The sequence below is a fragment of the Anabrus simplex genome, chromosome 1, assembly GCF_040414725.1.
Source record: "Anabrus simplex isolate iqAnaSimp1 chromosome 1, ASM4041472v1, whole genome shotgun sequence".
In the NCBI taxonomy this organism is placed as follows: Eukaryota; Metazoa; Arthropoda; class Insecta; order Orthoptera; family Tettigoniidae; genus Anabrus; species Anabrus simplex.
In genome coordinates, this window is record NC_090265.1 from 995,044,827 (window position 1) to 995,068,566 (window position 23,740).

General features: G+C 38.4%; 1 protein-coding gene across 3 annotated transcripts in view; it reads left to right on the plus strand.

The window, feature by feature from the left end:
- The window catches only part of LOC136857877 (uncharacterized), a 177,402-nt gene that overhangs the window by 147,828 nt on the left and 5,834 nt on the right, over window positions 1-23,740 (plus strand). The window lies entirely within an intron of this gene.

A 23,740-nucleotide genomic window follows, 5' to 3' on the forward strand; every position in this document is an offset into this window, starting at 1 on the left:
TCAGACTATCATCAATTAAGTGAACCTTCCTTGCATAACATAATAACAATCATTGTTATCATCCTCTTTGTATTCCAGATGGGACCTAACATTAGTTATTCAACTGGTGAAATTACCAGGTATTAGAATGCTATTAAAGTGCATGGCTGTGTGACTCGGATGGTAGAGCTTTCTCAAACGTAAAATTCTTTCAAGAATAAAATTTACTGTGTCCACCTATTCAATACAGTTATATTCTGTAGTGATTAAATCCTACAGGAATTACAAACACTAATTAGGAACATGTTTCGCCCTAGTAATTCTCTAGTGATTAAATCCTACATGAATTACAAACACTAATTAGGAACATGTTTCGCCCTAGTAATTCATGTAGGATTTAATCACTACAGAATATAATTGTATTGAATAGGTGGACATGGTAAATTTTATTCTTGAAAGAATTTTATTTATTGTTATCTTCAATACGGAACAAAATGAGATTAGTTGCTTAGAGCTTTCTGAGCTGGAGGTGACTGGTTTCGTTCCAGTTCAGTCTTGTATTTGAAATTGCTCATATACACCAGCCTTGTGTCAGTGAAATTGAATTACTAGGGCATAAAAGAACTCTGTGGGGCAGTATTTCCAGCTGTCTCCGAAAACCATAGAAGTAGGAAGTGAGATATAAAACCAATAAGGGAGAGCTTGTTACTATGCCATACCTGCCAAGTATTCTGGTTTTTTCTTCAAATGTACGGATTTTGAGTGTGTTTTACGGTTGTAGGGATGAATAGCGTTATTGTACGGTTTTTGAATATCCGCGCTTGGTGTCGCTTTCTGCGGTCAAATCGAATTTGTTTGACTTTCAATAGTAGCTGGTAATACGAGATGCAGTGTTTGAAATTCGACCAGTAAATGTATCGATAATCACATCGATTATCACCATGCTTTTGTCACCTGTTCGACCTCAACTGCTACTTTATTCAATGAGATGTTCCCCAAATAAGTAGGCTGTGATTTTGAAGAAAAGGAATCTGTGAAATGTAGCAGGCTGTGAATTTATATAAAACAACTTTCGTAACTGCGCCGTGCTTCGTAGCACCTGAAAGGCTTTGTGTGAGTGTAACATTGGCGGTAGTTCTTAAACTCATGAAACTGTGTAACGAATTTCTAAGCAATCTAGTATTTTTAGTGGTGTTTGTAATGAGTTACTCAGAAACGATATCATCAGTCTTTTCTTGAGGCGTATTCTGCTTAATTTCCTTGTTTTATACAATCACGGAAAGTGTTCCCAGTGTCAAGTGAAAACAGATGAGCACTCATCAAGATGTAACTCGTGTATTTAATTTCAGGGTTGACCATAACATATACAGTCAAACCTCAATGCATCGTTTTTGAGGGGACAGGGGGAAAGTGATAACAGATGCAGGAAAAATATAAATGTGGGCAACATAAAAAATAGGGGGAAAGCAAAATAAAATACGGGTACTGTATTGGGACATTTTTCGTTATGTAAATATATTACTATTATAAGAACAGCAATAATGGAGCGTGGCCTCCGGAGCCGGGTGCAGGTCTTTCGAGTTGTCGCGTGATAGGCGATCTACACGCATATGAAAATGCGGCCCTACCTAAGATGAATTCTAATATTTAATTCGGCAAACAGACAGTCCCCAAACCGTTGGAATTAACTAAGGAACGTTAAAATCCTCGACCCAATCGAGACCCGTTGAACCAAAGGCCAACACGTGCTAACCATATAGCTCATACTATACATAACAATATCAAAATATTGCAATCATGATATAGGCCTACGAGGTGAAAATAAAAAGCGTGACTTCTACGCTGTTTCATTTCACTTTTCACACATTTTGTAATAATTGAAAACCTTTAAGTTCAGTTCTCTTATTGCAAATTAAAGATAATACACGTGGATATTACGGCGATAACCTATATTTAGGATAAGACTCCGTAGACTCTTTCCTTGTTCCCTGCAGAAACGTCTTAAGGGGGGATGATGGTGAAAATGCAGTAGTATGTAATTTTATTAAAAACCAATGCTTAATATTAACATATTTACATGTGACCTGGCACAGCTATTTGAAGAAAGTCAATCTACAGTTTTTTATAGAAAAATAAGTTATACAATGAATGTTAACAATATCAATTGTTAATAACAGTATAGTAACATTAAACAGTTAAGGAACACACAATTTCTCAACCAATAGACACACTGTCATGAAACTTACCTAAAACAGTCTTAAAGGTTCAATTTACAACTTGGACTAAAATTAATATTACTGTTCCACTGATTAAAGTTTTATGATTTTTTTTTTTTTTTTTTTTGTACAGACTGTTTTTAATGTAAATTTTTCTATGTATTTTACCACATATCACTTGTAATACACCACTGATTTACTTTATTTTAGTCCATTTTAAGCAGGTTACCTATACACACAAGGTGAGAAAATTTGAAAGTTCTATCTTAAATCATCATAGAGTTATATGTTCCTAAATCTAAAAAATTACATTTCTAGAAAAACAGGTTTAAAGTTTACTTTGATAGACTTTGCAACTTTTCATTGGAAAATAAGAATTTTGTGGATGTTTAAAACCTTCCTGTGCCATAGTCAGGGTCTTCCTTATCTTCTTTTCCTCTCTTCTGTGATCTTATAAACTGCCTGTGAACTTTGGATGCTTTTGTCAATGCTGCATCAGCCCGATCAACCTACTCCTTCTCCAACACTCAATGTTTTTAATGTGTTCATCCCTAAAAGCTCTAAAACCTTCACTTTTCCTTCATTGCCATCATTATATTATAGAACAGCATGATATATTGCTATCTGAACAATTTTAGCACCACAAAATGTAGTTTTGGAGCATCGCAGCCAAATTTTTGTTCAAATTTTCATTGCAGTTCTGTATACCTCCATGCAAGCATTTTTCTAAAAGCGTTGGCTGTGCAGGATCGCTGTACACAGGCTTTATTTAATTTAAAACAACGGTTACATCGCGCATTCCTATCTACGAAATGTCACTGTCAAATTTGTCACAAATGGAACATAATAATTGCTTTTACTTAAATGAAATGAAAAATCTGCGGTAAATTAAGAAATACCGTCATTATTAGAGAAATATGAATACATATTTAAGGCTTGTATACAAGACGCCTTTATGACGTATTTTGCTGCTAGTGCCGTCTCTTGTTAATTTATTGAGGTCCAGGGCTAGCACCGAGAAATGGGAGTGCTATGTCTGTGGACTCTCATCTGTGTCCATATGACTAGAGCGGCCAGTTGAAACAGCAAAATGGAGGTCAGTAGCATTCACGATAAGAAAAATAGCATGATCCCTGGACCAATAAATATTTTGTTTGTTCGAACAAAAATAGCATGATCCCTTTACCAATAAATCATTAGTCCATAGAATTCTTCTTATGTACATTGGCGATAGCTTTTTGTCGCCGTTTAAATCTTTCATATCGCGATACAATTCAGGAAATGATGTCATTGACACCTGAAGCAATAAAACGAAAGTGAAGAACTTCAGTAAACACAGACATAACACACAAAATTGTTGAAAGTGTAAGACAAACAAAAGACATACGTGTGTTACTGTGAGCGTAGCACCAAAAATACTTGTAAAGTAGGTACTGTATATATAATATTCACCAAAAATAAAATATTTCTTAATTTACTGCAGATTTTAGACTTCAACTGTGTAAAAGCAATTATTATGTTCCATTTGTGACAAATTTTACAGTGACATTTCGTAGTTAGGAATGCATGATGTAACCTAAAACTACATAAGGTAAGCATTGCCTGTGGTCATATGTCTCACCAGCCTCTTTAGCTTTCCAATATCCACACCATATGTCACTGCCTCTGAGGCACAACATATGTTGTGGATGCTCATTGATGGATAGCTTATGGAAATATGAGGCCCAAACTGCTCTTTTCATAGAATCTACACTTGTTGAGTTTCCTCTGATTGCTTTTCCATAATAAACTTGCAGTGTGTCTGTTCCCTTGCCTGGAAGCCTACTTTTCCACCCAACATTTTTCCATCCTCTGGTTTTTGCCACTTCTTTCTTTTTATCATTTCCCTCAATATACTGCCTAAACACACGCTACATTGTAATAAAGAGTTAATTTTGGAGCATAAAATGCTAATATCTATCAGTCTAAACCCAGAAGTATCTTGTTCACAAGAGTTATCAGATTGACAGCAAGTTTGAAAATATCTTCTTCCTAGAAGCACTCTCATCAAGAGAACCTCCAGATGTATCCTGGGTTTATTTCTTTTAATAAATCGATTCCCGACAAACTTGTGTTTCTTCCTTTGTAAACAGGGCATAATTGTGCATAATGTAGGCACAATTTGCTGAAAACTGTTGCATTCACCCTGTATTAACAGCAATAATATTTTCATATGAAGTACTACTTCCAGAAAGGACAAACTAACCTCCAAGACATGTTTACATTGTTTATTCATAAAATACGTGCCAGTATTGCCATCTGTGGATGACTCCTATAACTTCAACAAAGACATTGGAATACTGGAGCATGTCAGAGATACAACAATACTGAAGTATGCAAGCTCTGGATTGAAAGGAAGTTGAACGATAAGCAAGTTGAGGCGTCATTCAACTGTGCAGGCTCTGATATATTATTTTATTCCTGCAAAAATAATAGTCACAGAGTCACAAAAACTTGGTAACATATTGCCAATAAGTGGTAAATTAATATAGTGATATTAATATTTTTAAAAAAATTTGTGCATAAAATCACCATCATCCCCCCTTTTAACTACGTTTATAATATATTTCGGCCATAACTGTCTAACTTTATGTCACTGCTTTTTAAGACCTTAAAAAATTAAAGAGGTGTAATTTGTAATTTTTAAAATCAAATTACATACCTTTATATTATCTATACAGAAAATTGAAGTGCAGTCAAACCTCCAATAAATGCGCGCACACACACACAATTCTAATCTGCTATGAATGGCCACACTTACTAATTACTGGTACTGTCTATTTACAAATTGCTCTTCCTTATGGCGCATCAGGCGATCCAGCTTATTACTCTACCTGGGGTCTGGGGACGCTTAATCCTTCCTTTCACTTCCCCAAGTCCAGTCACCTCATACAGCAGCTGTGTGTAGACCGCTGGATCTGAACACAGGGCTACGGGCCACTTGACATACGATGACTGTTCGTTGGTTCAACTCCACAGATAGTCCAGTAATTCACAAGTAGCCAACAACTAAACAGCTCAACAGTATTCAACAGCGGGACAATACTCACAGCAGCGAACATTAACACAGGTCCATTTATCATCGCACTCACGATAGCAGGTTCCTCGCTGACTCACAACGATCCTCAGTCCACAGAAATACACGAAAGCACAGTTCTCTCAGGTAGTACACATCTTCCGTTCTGTCTTCTCCAGCCCATCTACTCATTGGTCTCTCCGACACCACAACAACGGCTCCTCAGTGGGACACTGGTGACAGCCAACACCTCTGTGGCCCTCAGCCCAACCACTGAACCTCAACTCACTGAGTCTCACACTGTCTCCACCACGGAGTCCAACCCTAACCGATTGTTCGCGGCTAGCCTCCCTTTTCATAGCTCATGTGATTTCAGCCAGAATTTTCGCGAGGTCACTAGAGGCAGAACATTCCCGTTGAATCTCCAAGAAACTCACAGGCAAGGCGGCCAACGAGAACAATACACGGAAAGGCTGCCCCCCCCCTTCAAGCCGGCTGCGAGATCCCAGGTCAGGTGAGTCTCTAACCCCTTTCTGGAAATACTGAAAGGGGCTACTTCGGGGCTGGCACGTGAGTCATACCCACCCTATCTATCACTACATAAATCAGTGATCCAAGCAATACCTTAGTGAAATATTCATGGGGAACAATATTTGAGGCCCGGATCGTGCCGACTGGGCAAGGCGCAGATATAACCTTGAGCTGAAAACCCCCCTTGTAATCAGGTAACAAGGGCAAGACTACATCTATTTGAAATAAAAGAAGAAATGGTTGAAACCAGGGGATTTATTAAATTAATATGAGAGAAAAAAATTTAAACCAAGAAAAGAAAATCACACAAAATAAATAAGGAAATTAATCGTAATACTCATGGACATACCTTGTTCTTTTTCACATAGTTGAAACATGGCGTGAACTCAAACTAATACTCTTCAAAAACATATTGATACGTAATTTAAATGCTCACTGCCCCTCGAAATATCGCTATTACATTACCAGCAGCTTCCTTTCATCATAAACTATACAACCAGGTCGTCCGTTTTACCAGGATTCACATATCCAAGGCACTGCACCACATATTACATCAGGCAACTAACAATGTGAAATGTTAGCACAACAATAAGCCGTGCCGGAGAACAAAAGGCAGAGAAGAATAACGACAGATGAGACTGAGCACAGCCTCCGTGGACCAATCAAAGCCAAGACAGATCAAAGAATACAATAGGGACGCCCATGCGCAAATATGAAACCAACATGGCGGGTACTCAAGCTGAGCATCAGCCATGGATAATAAATAAAATATATAGTTCTGCGCTGAGAACAAACAAGGTGCAGAATTAGAAAGATAAATACAACAGGTCGATCGACATACCATTCTTTTCTCCCCCACACATCCAAACTCACATGCATACTACGTTCACGCACACACAATGAGGGTATCGGGAAAATAAAACACGAACGGACGTTCAGATTTCGTAGTCAAATACAAACCATAAATTATGACTCCACGGTCATTATCAGCAGGTCTCACGTACTCAAATGTTTGCGTGCGGTGTGCAATTACACATAAGGTCAGAATTGAACATTACTTTATTCACATCACTGGCATGTTGCGCCTTGTACAACCTGGATTGGTATCTCCTGCGGTCGAGACAAGGGGCACATCATGAGGATCACGCAGTATTAAAGCACGCAGTGCACCAAATCATAACCACAGAGACCCTTTTTCAATTATCACAACAAGACCACAAACACATTCATTCAAAGCACATCGTACGACGGAGCGGAGAGATGTATGCCATTGACCGTAACATACGGGAATAACTCGTCACCAAATTTAAATATAAACCAAACTATCACATACCTGTGATTATCAATGGTAAAATCGAATAGCAGTTAGCGTGAAAGGTCCAGGCTTGAACACATTGAATGAATATTTAAAGCATAAAAATGCCACACCAAACATAGCGGCAGCCATTGTTAGTATCCGCCCCACATAGAACAGAAGAAGAACTCAACAGAGTAAAAATTATCGCTCCAGCAAAACGAACGACCTCACAGATAAAAACATAGCGTGTGCTGCTCCCTACTGGACATCATTAGACTGACACATGTAAACATTGAAAGACAAAACTAAAGGAAGCCATTTGCATAATTGAATGTCAAATTGTGGAACATGCGATAAGCATGGTTCACACGTAACTATGTATTTAAGTAGTTTTAGTCCTTGTAAACAAAGGCAAGTAGCAAGTGGACATTATAATGAAAGCACTTATTGTAACAGTTCTCAACGGCGTTTGAATCACCCCAATCATACGTTTCTAAAAAATCAAACATTATAAAATCAAGTATTTCTGACAACAATGCCGTTTCATATCTGAGTATATACATATTTCATGTAGCCTTAGTGGACACAATTTAGGAATATATGTTAGGCTTACTTGTTAATAACAATAAGAAATCATTTTGCATCAGAGTCATAACTCTTGATTCTGCTAGATTGATGACGAAAGGCTCAGTGATCTGGTCACGCATGATTCTTTTGAAAAGTCTTTCTAGAGATTCTCAGCACATTAATAGTGACACTATCTGCAGCCTCGTCTTTTGACATCGGCAAGCTTAAACGTATTGTTTCTGTCTGCCACGTAACCTTTCACTTGCCCACACAAGTTCAGTCGGGTTGTATTGGAAGGAGGTACTACTACTACTACTACTAGCCTTTGACGCTGTTTTAGTGCTATATTATGAAGGTCAAACTCTGTATTCAGAGGTCTGTACACATTAACTCTTTCCCGCAGATTGCGTAGTAAAGCGTACTGGAGTTGCACATTGTCTCCTGCGGGTTGCGTAGTAAAGCGTACTCGACTTTCAAACAGACTTCCTCTGCCATCTGTCTGCTACACATATAACTTTTTGGAACCAGCGAATTCTCTACGCTTCCTAGATACTACTGGCATGCACGGAATCCTAAAATAAAGTGTTCTTTTATACGTTTTCTTAGATAGAACGGACAGCTGACTGAATGTAAACACACTGCAGCAACATGGCTGCTCATAACCACTCGAATGCGGAGGATATTTGTTACAAATTAGATCAATATGTTGACAAATGGAATGGTAGTGAGTTTGAAGTTGTATATATGATAATAAAAATAGTATGGGAAGCATTTGGGACAGGATATGAATCTGAGAGAAATCGAAATACGGCACAGGACAGAAAATGTTCATTCAGGTACCGTCTAGTTTTGAAATATTAGGCCTACTTGTAAAATACATAATTGTCAGTTTTAATCCTTCAGTTAATTATCTTTCGGACTATGTGCCTCTACTTGATTACATAATAGCCTATTCCAACTAATGTCAGTTTATCTTCCAATCCCATTCATTCAAAAATTGCTTATAGTTTGTATGTCCAAGAGGAAGCACGATTTGCTATCGAAATATCTTCATCCGACTGATCCCGAAAATGAAACAAATTGGGAGATTCAGGGTGAATTCCTGCGTTCTCTGCATTACCAAGAAAATAAGAGCCCCATCATATCCAACAATTTAGACTGACTTCAAGAAGAAGCAATTTAACATTATGTACCATGCTTCCTGATGTACCATTCCGAACAGGGGGGGGGGGGGGGTCGTGCGTGTAATTAGCTGATCTCATTGCATCATTTTAGAATAACTATTGTGTATTTTCCAGTGTTAAAAAATTTGAAATTGATATCTTAAGTGGTTTTTACAGAAAAAAATATTTAGTGAAGGTACTCCACAACTATACCTGACAAGCAAATTATTACTCTAGGTTTCGCCCGACAGTGAGTCAAAGATATTCCGTGGGAAAGGGTTAATGAGTTGCAACAGTTCTTTTTTTTTACTAGGGGCTTTACGTCGCGCCGACACAGATAGGTCTTATGGCGACGATGGGATAGGAAAAGCCTAGGAGTTGGAAGGAAGCGGCCGTGGCCTTAATTAAGGTGTGAAAATGGGAAACCATGGAAAACCATTTTCAAGGCTGCCGATAGTGGGATTCGAACCTACTATCTCCCAGATGCAAGCTCACAGCCGCGCGCCTCTACGCGCACGGCCAACTCGCCCGGTGCAACAGTTCTTTGTCACCCACCTGTGGTTGGGTGCGCAGATGAACAACACACCAATGGCATCGCCTGCCTGTCCTAAGAGGCATCTAAAAGGGAGTGACCAACGGATGATGAAATTGGAGCCATGAGACTACTTGTGATTAGTTACATTACATGAGGAACACTATGGGTTGACGTTACTTGTTATTAGTACCACCATGTGATGAACACCGTGGATCTACGTTACTTAGGAGTAAGTACCCTTATGTGAGGAACACCACGGGTCCAGGCGTTGCCTGTGGTTAGTATCATGTGTATCCCACCGAGACAGGGAGGCACTCGGCTGCGAGAAAAGGTGCCCTACGCTGCACTAAACATGTCAGTTCCTCTGTGTTCAGAATTGGTCTGTGTTACCTAGGAGTAGTACCACTATATGAAGAACACCCTGGGTCTATGTTGCCTGCGAATGGTGACATGCTCCAGGTCTGCATTACCTGCTATTAGCACCACTGTTGGAGGAACACCATGGTTCCACTTTACCAGTGATTTAGTACTATTATGAGGGGCTGTTGACCTGGATTTTGGACCCCTTTTTATAACAAGCATCATCTTAGAAAAGAAGGCATTGCATATTGGATCCACTGATTGGTTTGTATTCATCGTTCGTTTTATAATTTAGTCAGTGGATACATTTTGAAGTTTTAATTATCCTTTCATTTCGTTGCACCTTGTTCCATAGGGGCGATGATCTAGCTGTTAGGCCCCTTTAAACAACAATCATCACAGTTCTTTGTGTGTGTGTTTGTCATTGGGTGAGATATTGTGCTTGATTAGCCAGCTTATAATTGCTGGCAAACTGGAGCTGGAAAATGATGATGATGATGATGATGATGATGATGTAGTTTCATTAAAGGAAAATGTTGACGATTTGCATCAGTAAGACTGATATTCAAGTCTTATATTACATATTAGCCGAAGGACCCGTTGTTGATGGGATAATTATTTAGCATGTGCACAAGGATTTTTGTCTACCCCTCATATTCCCCAGATTCTGAAGCACATAAGTGGACATGTCTCTCCTGTCAGCGGCTTGTCGGGACTTACTCGCTACCTTGCTCTCTGTAGCCCTCTGCAGTTTATTATTGTTTTGCATTATCGCTGATCTTGATTTGATCTCTTCCTTCCAATATAAAAGAAAGCCATGTATCGGGTTCTGATATTTTAGGCCTTCACATCTAGTGGTTTTTTTTACTGTGACATCAGGGCATCCAATTTAAAGGAAGTCCTTCTTCCTCCTTTTATCACGTTCCTTCATGTCTTTTTCTCATTTCGATAGTCGTCTTTACAATTTTCCTTGTTGTAGCTACTTTCTGCCAATATTGCGGCATGCTGTTTTACTTGGGACACAGCAGTAATCCCATATATTGAAGATGAGTGGCAGCAGATGAGACAAAACATACACAACAGTGGTCCATGTAATATTATTGTTGATCAGTTTTATGAACTTTTGCTATTGTAGAACTTCATATTTATTTTGTTTTTTTCTGACTCTGTAATATTAGGGCATCTAATGTAAAGGAAGTCATTTCTTCTTTCATGACTACCTCTTGTTTTCAATCGTTCCTTCACGATTTTTTCTCATTTTTTTATAATCTTCAAAATTTTCCTTGCCGATATGGACTGATCACATGGTTTTACACCTTAAGACGATCATGACAAAAACCATTATCATTTAACACAATTGAACAATATTTCTATGTTAGCAATGCTCTGCATTGATATGGACTTGGCACAAAAAACAAAATTCATAAATATTTCGGTTATCATAGCAAGTACAGTAAAAATATATATGACAGAAATGATCTGAAATTTAATTCTACATATGGAATTTACATGAACATCTCATTGACATATGGAATACCAACAAATTCCCTGAATGGAATGTTGCAGTTATACATCCACCACACAAAAAAGGCGATAGATCAGATCCTAGCAATTGTCGAGGAATTTCTTTGCTGGATATCACTTACAAGATTTTTTCTAAGATTTTATATTCCAGAATTTGTGAACAACTTGATAGTGAATTTGGTGATTATCAGGGTGGTTTTCATCCAGGACGAAGCTATCCAGATCAAATTATCAGTCTCAGATGGATTATAAAACATCAAAGGATTAGGAGCAAAAAATTTAGTGATCACTTGTGTTGATTTTTCAAAAAGCTTATGATAGTATCCATCGTGAATCATTATTGCATATCCTTAGTGAATTTTGTTTACATCGGAAACTTGTTAACCTTATTGTGTTCATTCTTAGAAATACAAAATCTAGAGTTAGGTTCAGAAATGAAATCTCCAAGCCATTTGAAATTCATACTGGTCTTCGACAGGGAGATGGATTATCCCCATTGTTTAATTGTGTGCTGGAAAAAATTATGCTTGAATGGAATAAGGTATGTCCACCGATTGTTAAGATTGGAAGAAATATTTGACTAAATTGTCTCGCATTTGCTGATAATCTAGCATTATTAGCAAATAGTATTGAAGCTAAATTTCAACTAGAGGAATTGGAACGATTAGCAGCGAAGGTTGGGTTGAAAATTTCTTTTGAGAAAACATATATGATGCCATATTGTCAAGTTGACACTTCACATATTATGTTAAATAATACTCAGAAAATAAAGGTTGTAGACCAATTTAAATATTATCATTTAGAATTTTACAGCCCGTGTAACTATTCATGAGGTATATTTTTGGGCTTATGCCATGTAATTATAAAAAACACATTCAACGCGTTTCGAAAAGAACCTTGCCTTTCTTCATCAGGAGACACAGAGAAATGAAACGACGCATAACAGGTTGCTACGAGAAAGCAACAAGGAACTTGAAATTGTGCCCTGGATGTAAACGGGACGCCATTTTAGCCCCAGATAGACAACAAATGGCAACAGTAAAGCATTACTCCCAAATGGTTCTGATAATACCTCATGAATAAATTTAAATATCTTGGTGAGATTATCACTTGGAGTGCTAACGAAAAAGCATCCATAGATAGTAGAACTCAAACATTGAGACGAGCACATAAATTACCTGGCCAAGTTACAAGAAACAGTATCTTTAGATTAATGCTAAATTTCAACATTATTACTCTGTCGTTAAGCCAGAAGCAACATATGCAAGTAAAACAATATTTAAACTGAATACCCAATCAACAACAGACAAACTGCAAAAAGTTGATAGAAGAATTCTTCGGACAATTATTAATGAAAAACACCAGATTGATGGCCAGTGGAGACTTTTGCCAAATTTAGTACCTTACAAGGAAAGTGAATCGATCTTTGACATGATGCGAAAACGGAGGATTGCATTCTTTGGACACATTACCGCTTACCAAATACTAGACTCATGAAATAATTTTTTGATTTCTTTTGGAATAGTAAAAAAAAACAAAAAAAAAACGCATGGTTTAAAGAAATACAAATGGCTTTAGATGAATTGAAAATTACTGTACAATATCCATGGAAGCAGCCCTTGTTGTGTCGGGAATCCCATCTCTGTGTTTAAGAGCCATTGCCAAAGCTGAGCTCACATTAACAAAAAGAAACAGGTGTTTTGTATCCTGATAGGATCTTGGGGTTACTCCTGAGCTGCAAGCTAATGCATTGACAGCAGGTCATCCAAGTAAATTTGCCAATAATCTTGTGTAATAAATGTGCAACACACATCATCAATACAGTATTTATATCGATGGGTCCCGGATTAGCAAAGAAAAAGATGGTTTGTAGAATGTGCTTTTGTAGTGCTGCAGAATAACAGGTGAGGTGTATGCTGAAAAATTTAGACTATCTCCCTCATGTTCAGTCTTTCAAGCAGAACTGTACGCTATACAACAGGCAGTTACGTGAATTAAAAACATAGTTATGCTGTGCAAATATTGAGTGATTCTCAGGCAGCTTTGAGAGCAATCCAAGAAAAATATAACTTTCATCCGGTAGCTGTTAATATAAGGTCACACATATTATGCTACAGTAAACATATTTGCATGAAATGGCTCCGAGGTCATGACGTAGTAGAAGGAAATGAGAGAGCTGATGAACTTGCCAAAGCAGCTACTACTTCTGACGCTTTGTCGATATATGAAAAGTGCCCTATGTCTCATGTAAAAAAAAGGAAATGAGAGAATATACACAAGATATGTGGAACAACCAATGGATCACCAGCACAAACAGCTGGCTAACAAGGGACTTGTTCTTTCCAAATATTCAAGACAGACTACAAGGTAGGTTATTACAACATGAACCTATTATAACTCAGTTTCTGAGAGGACATGGAAAGTTTGAATCGTACTTCGAGAGGTTTAGAATCAATATTCAGAAGTCCTGCAGCTGTACCTGTGAAATGCCACAAACTGTTCCTCATCTTTTATTTGAGTGTCTAATTTTTGACAGGAGTAGATATGAATTATGAATGCATTTAAACATGTGTAATATAGAATGCCAAGTAGATGCTGTTATAAAGTGTTTGTTAAATTATAAAGGCCCGTCAGGAACTCTGAAAAGTGGTGGCAAAAGGGGCTCTGGTTAAGACGCAGCAGGTCGTTATGCTACTTAGGTTCCAGAATGGGTAAAAAAAAAAAATAATAATAATAATAAATAAGTACATAAATCCAATGTAAATTTTAATCTTATACCAGTTATATAGTATCATTTGAAGTAATTCCACATACTGTATATCAGTTGACTATATTTGTAAGAAGTACAGGAGATATTATAAGTAGAATTTTGTAAACAATATAAATTTATTAAGGATGAGCTGTGTGTTTAATAGAAAAAATTGTTAGCGTAAATTGTATAATATTGTATTATAGAAAAATTTTCTTCTCTTGTTAATTTAAAATTCAGTGCTTGACAATAATGTATTTTAGTGTACCATTTGCCACAGAAGTAGACACCTCATTTGCAAATAAAGAGAAGTTGATTTGATTTGATTTGATTTGATTTGATTTGATTTGATTTGATTTCTCCACCTCTGACACTTGCCAAACCCCAGAATTCTTTCTGGCATCATTCTTACATTCTTTGATGTTCTCCAGAACACCATAAACTTGTTTCTGGCACCAGCAAGGCATGAGAACGAAAGAGCCAGTCCTTCCGTAGGCTGCCCAAACAGTCCCTCATTACATCTTGCTGTATAGTACAAGAACTCGGTTTTCTTTATAACAATAAATTAATTAATATTGGAGATTAATAATTAATGTTACACGACCTAATATCCCCAAATAATTATCATAATGTCATTTAGTGGTCGTGAAAGTCTACATATTAATAATAATAATAATAGGATCACATTGTTGAAATAAACTTTCATATAGATCCAAAATTCCAATGATTTTCTGTGGTATAATAATAAACCTGGAACTCATGTCCCCTTTGTAGCATAATTAACTTAAGAATATCAGTTTTCAAAGTAAGAAAATGTTATAACCTAGGAAAAATTTGTGACCTATTCATGTGAATTCATAGTGTCAATGAAGGTTGTCATGGACATGTTAGTATTGGAACTGGATCAAATCCACAAAGGAAAGTTGCTCGCAGATGGTTCAAAATCAGGGCCTTGTTGGGTGGAAGTTCTAGTTGATTGCGAAGCAGATTCTTTTAAGTTCTTCATTATCTCTTCTCATAGAAACATTGCTGCCTTGTTTAATTTGTTTTAAACACTTGCTAACTTCAAGTGGACATTTTGTGCATTTCATTTCCAGATATTTCAACATTTAATGTATACAGCCATTTTACCATCCAATTACAATAACTTGAAGTGTTGCCATATAAGTATATAGGCCTAAATAGAAAAGCGACAAAATATGAATTTTACAGGAGATGATAAAAACAATTAGCAAGTCTAATACTTACAGTTTCGGTAATTTTGATTTTTGTTCTACTCCAGAAATTAATTTTTTACTTTACTGTCATATTAGGAGCGAAAAGGAACTTTTAAAATTATCAAATGTCGCTTACGGTTGTTTGCCGGTCATTGTGAGTGCGTTGTTTAACAAAGTGGTCCTCTTACTATAGCTTTTGGAGGGATTGGTTTGAAGAAATGTAAGGCACAAGAATAATAAGAGGTTTTCTTAAATGATTGTACTAAGAAATGTAGATTTTAAAAAATAGGAAAATTGACTTGCCACACTACAATAAGAGAATCAAAGTGAAAATTACATTGATTACAGTACAGTATTTAGAAAGGTAGATTTTTATCAGATCTCCTCATCTGTTTGTGGAAATAGATCACTGTGTTTGGAGTCATAAGTAAGGTTTAGATACTAGTCTTACGTCGCCTGCTTAATCTCCTTGAGGGATATCAGCCGTCATTCGTCAGAAGTACACTTGGTTTCTTCAGCAACTCGCCAACAAATTTATTCACAAGATAACTACTGTCATGTCATGGCATGTGACCTCCAGAGAGGCCTGGTGCAGGTCTTGGACTTCATTTAAAACTGTTTTATTATTTCAAATGTTCTTCCAGTTGAAGCCCAACTCTTTTACAATACTTCTGAAACTGATACAGCCTCCTTGGAAACCAATCCTCTGTGCTGACACAGGTCGTAATTTAGATATTGATAGAGTTGTTTTCTGAAGAATGTAAAGAGCTTGGATTGTGCGTTGAAATTTGAAAAATCCATTACATGCTTTTTCCCTTTCTGTGTTTTTCCTGGTGTACCAAATGAAGATTCTTCAGTTTCGTGCTGTCTCAGTTCTACTAAAAAAAATTTGCTACTTTTTTTACATTGCAAGTTTTTGGCAATCGAGGGATGGGAAAGGGCTAAGATTGGGAAGATAGCAGCTGTGGTCTTAATTAAGGTACAGCCCCAGCATTTGCCTGGTGTGAAAATGGGAAACCACAGAAAACCATCTTCAGGTTTGCCAACAGTGGGATTCGAACCCACTACCTCCCTAATGCAAGCTCACAGCTGCGCGACTATAACTGCATGGCCAACTTGCTCAGTTAAAATTCACTTGACTTTTGCCATTTGCTACTTTTTGTGGTACTTTCAAAAACTCCCTTCTATACTGTTCTTGTGTTTTATTCTTTTTGTCCTCAGCTTCCCTATTCATAAAACTATGAATACTGAGCAATCTCTCACATTTGTCCTCTTGTTGTTGCAAACTTCAGTTTAGAATTTTCAGTGGCATAAATCAATTTTCAGTGGCATAAATCACTTTGTGCACGAACAGTAGGAATATGTACTGACAATGAACTGATTTGTTTAGCTACTGACCGTACTTGTTCAGTCAAGTCTGTCACAAGGAGCAGCCCCTTCTCTCTCCTTCCTGCCTCTCTTCTGCATTCCACTAGCATACTAGCTGTCAGTCAACATGCGATAGGTCCAACAGCAGGCTTTGCCTTATATTTCAAGTGCCAAATTGATTTGAGGCAGTTATAAAACATGTACTACAGCAATGACAGACAACAGTCACGAACAATGAAACTGATGCATCTCATGCTCCCTCCAGAATCAAAACTTGTTGCTTACAATAACACACAAATTGCAAGATTCTAACTCAGGCCCTTAAGATGTATTGACTTTTGCTTACAATATCCTGGTGTATGGTTTATTACAGATGGTGGTTACGATAATTTCTTTGTTTACGTTGTTTTTGCCCTCTAAGATTCATTTGCCAGCATGTGCAGTGGAGTCCAATTGATGTATAAACATCGTAACCTCAATTTTGACAAAAATGTTGCTTACAATGCTTTGCCTTTCCAGGGAATTGATATTGTTATTTTGCAAAAATGCTGTGTATTATTATATTAATAATAGAACTTATAATTTTTTATTTTTTTTTATTTTTTTTTTTTTTGCTAGGGGCTTTACGTCGCACCGACACAGATAGGTCTTATGGCGACAATGGGATAGGATAGGCTTAGGAGTTGGAAGGAAGCGGCCGTGGCCTTAATTAAGGTACAGCCCCAGCATTTGCCTGGTGTGAAACTGGGAAACCACGGAAAACCATTTTCAGGGCTGCCGATAGTGGGATTCGAACCTACTATCTTCCGGATGCAAGCTCACAGCCGCGTGCCTCTACGCGCACGGCCAACTCGCCCGGTATATATAAATATATTAAAATAAAACATAATACTTACCTCTTGTGAATAATTGGAAGTTTAGTGTTACTAATTTTTCCTTATTAAGAAATTATGGGTAAGATTCCATTGATACCCAATGGACATATTGTGAACTTGTTAAGTAAACACTTGACACCAACACTTAACAAAATCAGAGTTTAGAATGTCAATAATGCAATGCAATCTCCCATCGTTCAAACTTTGGCCCCTGCTTGTTGTTTTGTTTTGAGTCCATGACTTTGTCATTGGTGAGGAGATTAAGCTGCTATATTATTATCTACTCGGTACATCTTTTCACTAACTGTATATACACTGCTGGAAAAAAAATGTAGTACATCATCCTCAGGGACTAAGTCATTTTATTCACAAGCAATGTGGCATGTAGTTCATCATTGCTGGAGTATGAAAATCCACAGCCTGTTTCCAGTCATTCGACTGGGTCAGGAATGGTATGAATGAAGCCCCTATCTAGCGGCGAGGATAGGAATTGTGCCAGCTGCCGAAGCCTGTCGCACTCCTCTGGGGCAATGATTAATGAGTGACAGATGTAATGAAATGAAATGATATTGGAGAGTGTTGCTGGAATGAAATATTACAGGGAAAACCAGAGTACCCGGAGAAAAACCTGTCTCGCTTCCGCTTTGTCCAGCACAAATCTCATATGGCGTGACCGGGATTTGAACCACAGAACCCAGCGGCGAAAGGCCGGTGTGCTGCCTCCTGAGCCACGGAGGCTCCGTTGCAGGAGTATATGATTACAAATTCAGACCAAATGAAACACACGTCACAGTAAAGGGTGCCCAAACAGTCGCATCAATACACTGTGAACTCCCACCCCCTCCCTCTGGCGGCAATGCAGGGGTGCATTCATGCATGCAAACTATCATAAATGTGCCAAATAGCATCCTGCGATAGATAGTCCCAAGCATCATGCACCTTTTGATGAAATTCGGCAATGGTTCTTACAGGCTCTGGAGAATGTGTAAGTTCCTGCTTCATCATGTCCCATACATATTCGTTTGACGATCCAGTGAACTTGCTGGCCAGGGCAATTGTTGTACACCATGTAGAGCACATTGCATCGAAGCAGCTGTATGTAGACATACATTGTCCTGAAAGCAATCACCTTCCTGCCGAAAAAATGGCAGTAGCACGGGGACAACAACCTGTGCAGTGTAGCAGACACTGGTTACATTACCCTGCAGAAACACCAACTGTGACCGCTAGTTGTAACTGATGGCCCCCCACCAACACCATGAAGTCTGGGGTGGGACCTGGATGTCTTGGGTGAATGCACTCTGGAATAGGCTGCTCACCAGGTCTACAGCGTACGTGTGTACGTTCATCAATTGCATACAGGCAGAACCTACTCTCATCGCTGAAGACAACAGAACACCATTCCCCCTCCAGTCAACTCTTTCACGACACCAGAGAAGCCATGCTTTGCGGTGTCATGGTCTCATTGACCAGAGGCACACGTGATCATAATCTTGCTGCAAGCAGACTGTTCCCTATGGTCTTTGGTGACACAGTAGGTGCAACATGTGACCGTATTTCATTCCTGAATGCTGTTCAGTCGGCCACCGCTGCTCACACAATGCATCGATTTTGGCATGCGTCTGTATTACACGGACATCCGTAGCCTGGTCTGCAGGTGTCAGAATGTTCCACAGACCACTGAAAGGAGCGACACACCACCGATACATTGTGCCAGACCTGTGTACCAATCCATCGATCCTTCCATCCATCCATCCAGCTTCCTGCAGGCCCACAATGCGAGCCTGCTCAAATGGCTGCTGTTGTTCAACAGGACCATGTACTCATCGGCAGGGCATGGTTATACCCAAGGCCAACAAGAAAGACTGGCCCGGGCGTGTAGATGAACGAGCGAAGTCACGTGACCCTTCTGGTCTTTGCTGAACAACTGCGCTTATATGAGTGATATTTGGATTTCCTCGCATGAATAACCTATAGTAATTTCCACGTAAGGAAATACCCCAGAAAGTAAATATCGCCACCCGATGCTCTTCTTTTCTCTTTTTTGTAATGGCTGATCACTGCTGCCAACCTGCCTGGTTACATATTAAAATCACCAGACATAACCATAACAAACTAACCTCAATGTAGGAAACACCGATAATCAATGTTTCCCTACCCTAGTAAATGATAAAAGATAAGATCAAATAAATCAAGATAATTATGAATATCTCGTCGATTCCCACGCTCAATGAGGAATTAAGGAAATAAACACACTTTCTCACTCAAATTATCCGTCTTTATTTTGATATACACTGAGCGTACTATAACCATATTCTTGACAAGAGGGGCGTGTTAAACGATGCAATTTATTTAATAAGTCTTTGCAGTGTGATTTTAGAAAGTTCCAGACATCCAATGACTTCCCTTTCTTTTACGCGATCATTTCCTTCTCTCTTCAACACCGGTAACCAGTAAGGAGAGAAATTATTGGGCATATTTTCAGCCTGCAGGCTGGTTATATCTTCAAACTTGTCAGGAAACATATAGGAATACTAATGTGCCAAGCTCCGTGAACGGAAATTAGGTCAGGTTTCAAGTTCACTGCGGATTTGAAAATGATAATGTTATAAGTTCTACTGCCAAAATTTCGTCCCGCAAGAGTTATTTCATGTACCGGTAGATCTAGACATGAGACTGACGTACTTGAGCACTTTAATCATTTCACGCAAACAATGTTAATAAATGCATTATCCGAACATGCCACAATTCTACTTACTTGGTATTAGCCAAATAGATTTACAGTCCCACAGAAAAAGAAAATATGCTTTAAATATTCTCGCAAATGTATCACTAGTGACTTTAACGGCGATGCGGTGGCAACACGCAATTCATGCTAGAACAGTGATTGAACGTTGCCAACGTGCCAGATTAATGGTTAATGTAAGACGTCGTATCGGCAAGTAGGGTCCCTAAACTGTATGGTTACTGACACTGAAAAAGACCTGCAAAATACCCAACAGCAAGAAAAGTAACTATAAATCGATACCTTAATATTACAGGGGAGAAAGGGTAAGGTTGCACCCTTAGGGTACGTCCTTACACGGAGAGGACTATAGCTCTTTTTATTTTACGAGCATTTGTACACTGTAACAGTAATTTCTGCATCTTACATGGCCAGCTACGTTAAGAATCGCGAGCGACTGATAGAAAAATGCAGGGGAATTAAACAGCTTAATGTGAGAATTGAAAGGTATCTAGACATTTTTATTTAAATCAAATAATCAGTGCAAATCTTTATGATTGGAAATTTTACTTTTTTTAGTAATTTGACATATACTGATTAGAACAATCAATTACATTCATTTCATACAATATACTTCCTTCATATTTGTTACAGCATGAGAAAACAAAAAATAATTTACCAACTTTACCCCAGTTTTACATTGTCCTACTTCTCTCTTCGGTCGTACTGAAGGAATGCTCGCAACGTGAAATAACATTCTTTTGCTGTATTTGTTCATTTATATTTCCATGAGTGAAGACAATTAAGTTGAGTGCACTACGGTTGATGTCCGTGAGCGAAGAGTGGGAGGTTTGGAGAAGGTGATAATTGTTTTTGAAAATGGTAAAATTATTACTGCCAACAATCATTTCTGAAAAGCATTAATAACACAGGAAAAAGATCAGTCTGGCCAGGATACCCTGCTACGGTAATGTAGTAGACCATACTGCCAGCAACTCAATGCCGAGCGGTGGGCGGTGGAAAATAATATGACACCCTAAGGGAGCCAACAGCTTCGGGCGGATGAGCTCCCTTAGGAGTATGATGGCCCTTAGTGAAGGAAATGTCACTAAAATCCATCAAATGAAGGGGTCAAGAGTTCCAATGGCAAAGGAGGATAACAAGTCCCAACAGCCAAGGAGGTGGAAGAACTGCCTTTAAAACTTAAATCCACACGTGTTCTCGCAACAAGCGGTGTTGTGGTCAGCGTCTGTACACCATGTGAGGTGCGGCTGAGAAATAAACTCAACGGCTCACAACCGTAGTTTTAATCTTGGAACGGTCAACCCAAGAAAGTCAAGTAACCTATGCATGATTCAAACTTACGGAATAACTAGTCCAGGTGGTAATCGGAAACGTCAATCCACCACGGCAGCATGCTGTGCAATGGGGCCTAAGGATTCTAGAGAGCTCAGAAGAGCATGCAAGGAGGAGTTGGAGCCTTCTACTGGTGACCCATCAACTAACAACAAACTTGAGACCAAAATGAGAATACTTTTTTGGTACACTAATGAAAGTTGAAAAACAAAAAGAACTAATCAAAATTCTAGACAACCAGAAAATCTCAATACTTGCTCTTCAGGAAACCAGATATACAGACAGTAATATGTTAGACTCAGAAAATTACAGCATATACAAAGGAAAACCGGGGAAGAGAATAATGAAAGTGTCTTACCTAGGAACTGCTTTCATAGTACACATGAGCATAGTGGAATCAGTTCAAAACTTCTATTCACCCTCTGAAAGACTGTCTCTCTTGACCATAAGATGTGGAAATAAAAATTATACATTAATTAATGCTTATAAGCAAAACCAAAGTCACCTCCGTACAGGCCATGGAGGCCCTTGGAGGAGTGGAATGTAAAGGCTTCCACCATTGTTAACCTCGGCACATGATGGGGTAGAGTGGTTAGCTCTACGCCCGGCTGCCTTTGCCCCCAGGAATTAACCTGGTACTCATTTTTGGGCCATATGCACCTCCGTAAGTGGAAATCTCGTTTCTTAAATTTTACGACTTCGAACCCACGTCCTTCCGGGCAAACCGAGCACGCCTTTACATGCCTCAGCCAGGCAGCCGCTAATTAATGCTTATGCTCCAAAAAATGATGATAACAGGAAAAATCCTGACAGACTGGAAGAGTAATGGGAACTCTTGGAAAGCGAAATCCACAAAATTCCTGCTGATCATGTCAAAGTGTTACTTGGAGACATCGGTGCACAAGATGGAAGAGAAAGGACTTATGAGTTCCCGGCACATAAAAGAACAAATAGAAATGGAATAAGGCTTGTAGAGCTATGCGAGGCTTTTAATCTCAAGCTAATGTCTACCTACTTTAAAAAGCCGAGTAGATAACAAAAAACCTAGCGGTCTCCAAAACCACACCTCAGGGAATTCCAAATTGACCCCGCAGCTATCTCTGCTAAGAAAAAAAAAGGATATCCAAAATGTCAAGGTAAAAAAAGGAGCCAACATTGAGGGTGATCATTACCTCATGACCATAAAAATGAGATTCATCCCTCAAAATAGACAAAACAACTCGGAAGGAAACAAAAAATTCAAAGAAGTTATAAAAGGACAGTGCGAAGAATTGGGAGTATCTGAGAACAAAAATAACTAAAGCTGCACAGGAACTATGACCTCTGAAGAATGAAAAGAAGCATAGATGGTGGAATGAAGAAGGTGAAGAGGCTGGAAATGAGAGACTTGACAGCCTGGAGAAGGTGGTACTCCTCTAAAACTGATGGGAATTTTCAGACTTTTAAGACATTGCAGAAACAAACTTCTAAAACTATAAGAAATGTGAAGAGAAAATATGAAAGAAGTCGGCTCTTGCAAATTGAAGAAGATTTCACTAAAATAATACAAGAAATTTTTACAAAATGTTCAAAGAGGAAACAACAAAATATCAGCTACCCAGTCTTGGTTTTAAAGACAAAAATGGAAAAATCTGACTAAGCAACAAGGACAATTGTGAAATTTTAACACGTTATTTTGAAAAACTACTGAACTGCGAAGAACCTGAAAGAAAGATTCTTTTCAAAATATGTCCTTGTTGTTCGAGTTGCTTGCATCCTCTTAACATGTCCTAGCAACTTTAGCCTTTCTTCCATGGTCAGGCTGACTTGCAGGTTTCTGCGTATATGATCGTTCCCAATTCTGCCCTTCCTTTTTTTGTATAACTGATCTAAGGAACTTAATTTTGCAAGCTTGCAATTGACTTCTCTCTTATGTATGACATAACTCTGCAGACTATGTCATGATGGGCAGGAGATAAGTCTTAAACATGGTCTGTTTAGCCCTCTGAGGAACTTCCTTGTCCCATACTCTTCAGTACTTGATGGAAGAAGTGGATCCTTTTTGCACCCTGTTCAACACTTCATTCTTGGCACTTCCGTCATTTGATATTGTACTCCCCAGATATTAAAAGGTATACATACATTGTCTTCTCTCCCTTGAGGGTGAAGGTACAAGGTGTATTTCTCCTGCTAACTTTCATTACTGTTGTTCTGTTCTTCCTCACATTTAACTTATATTCTTTA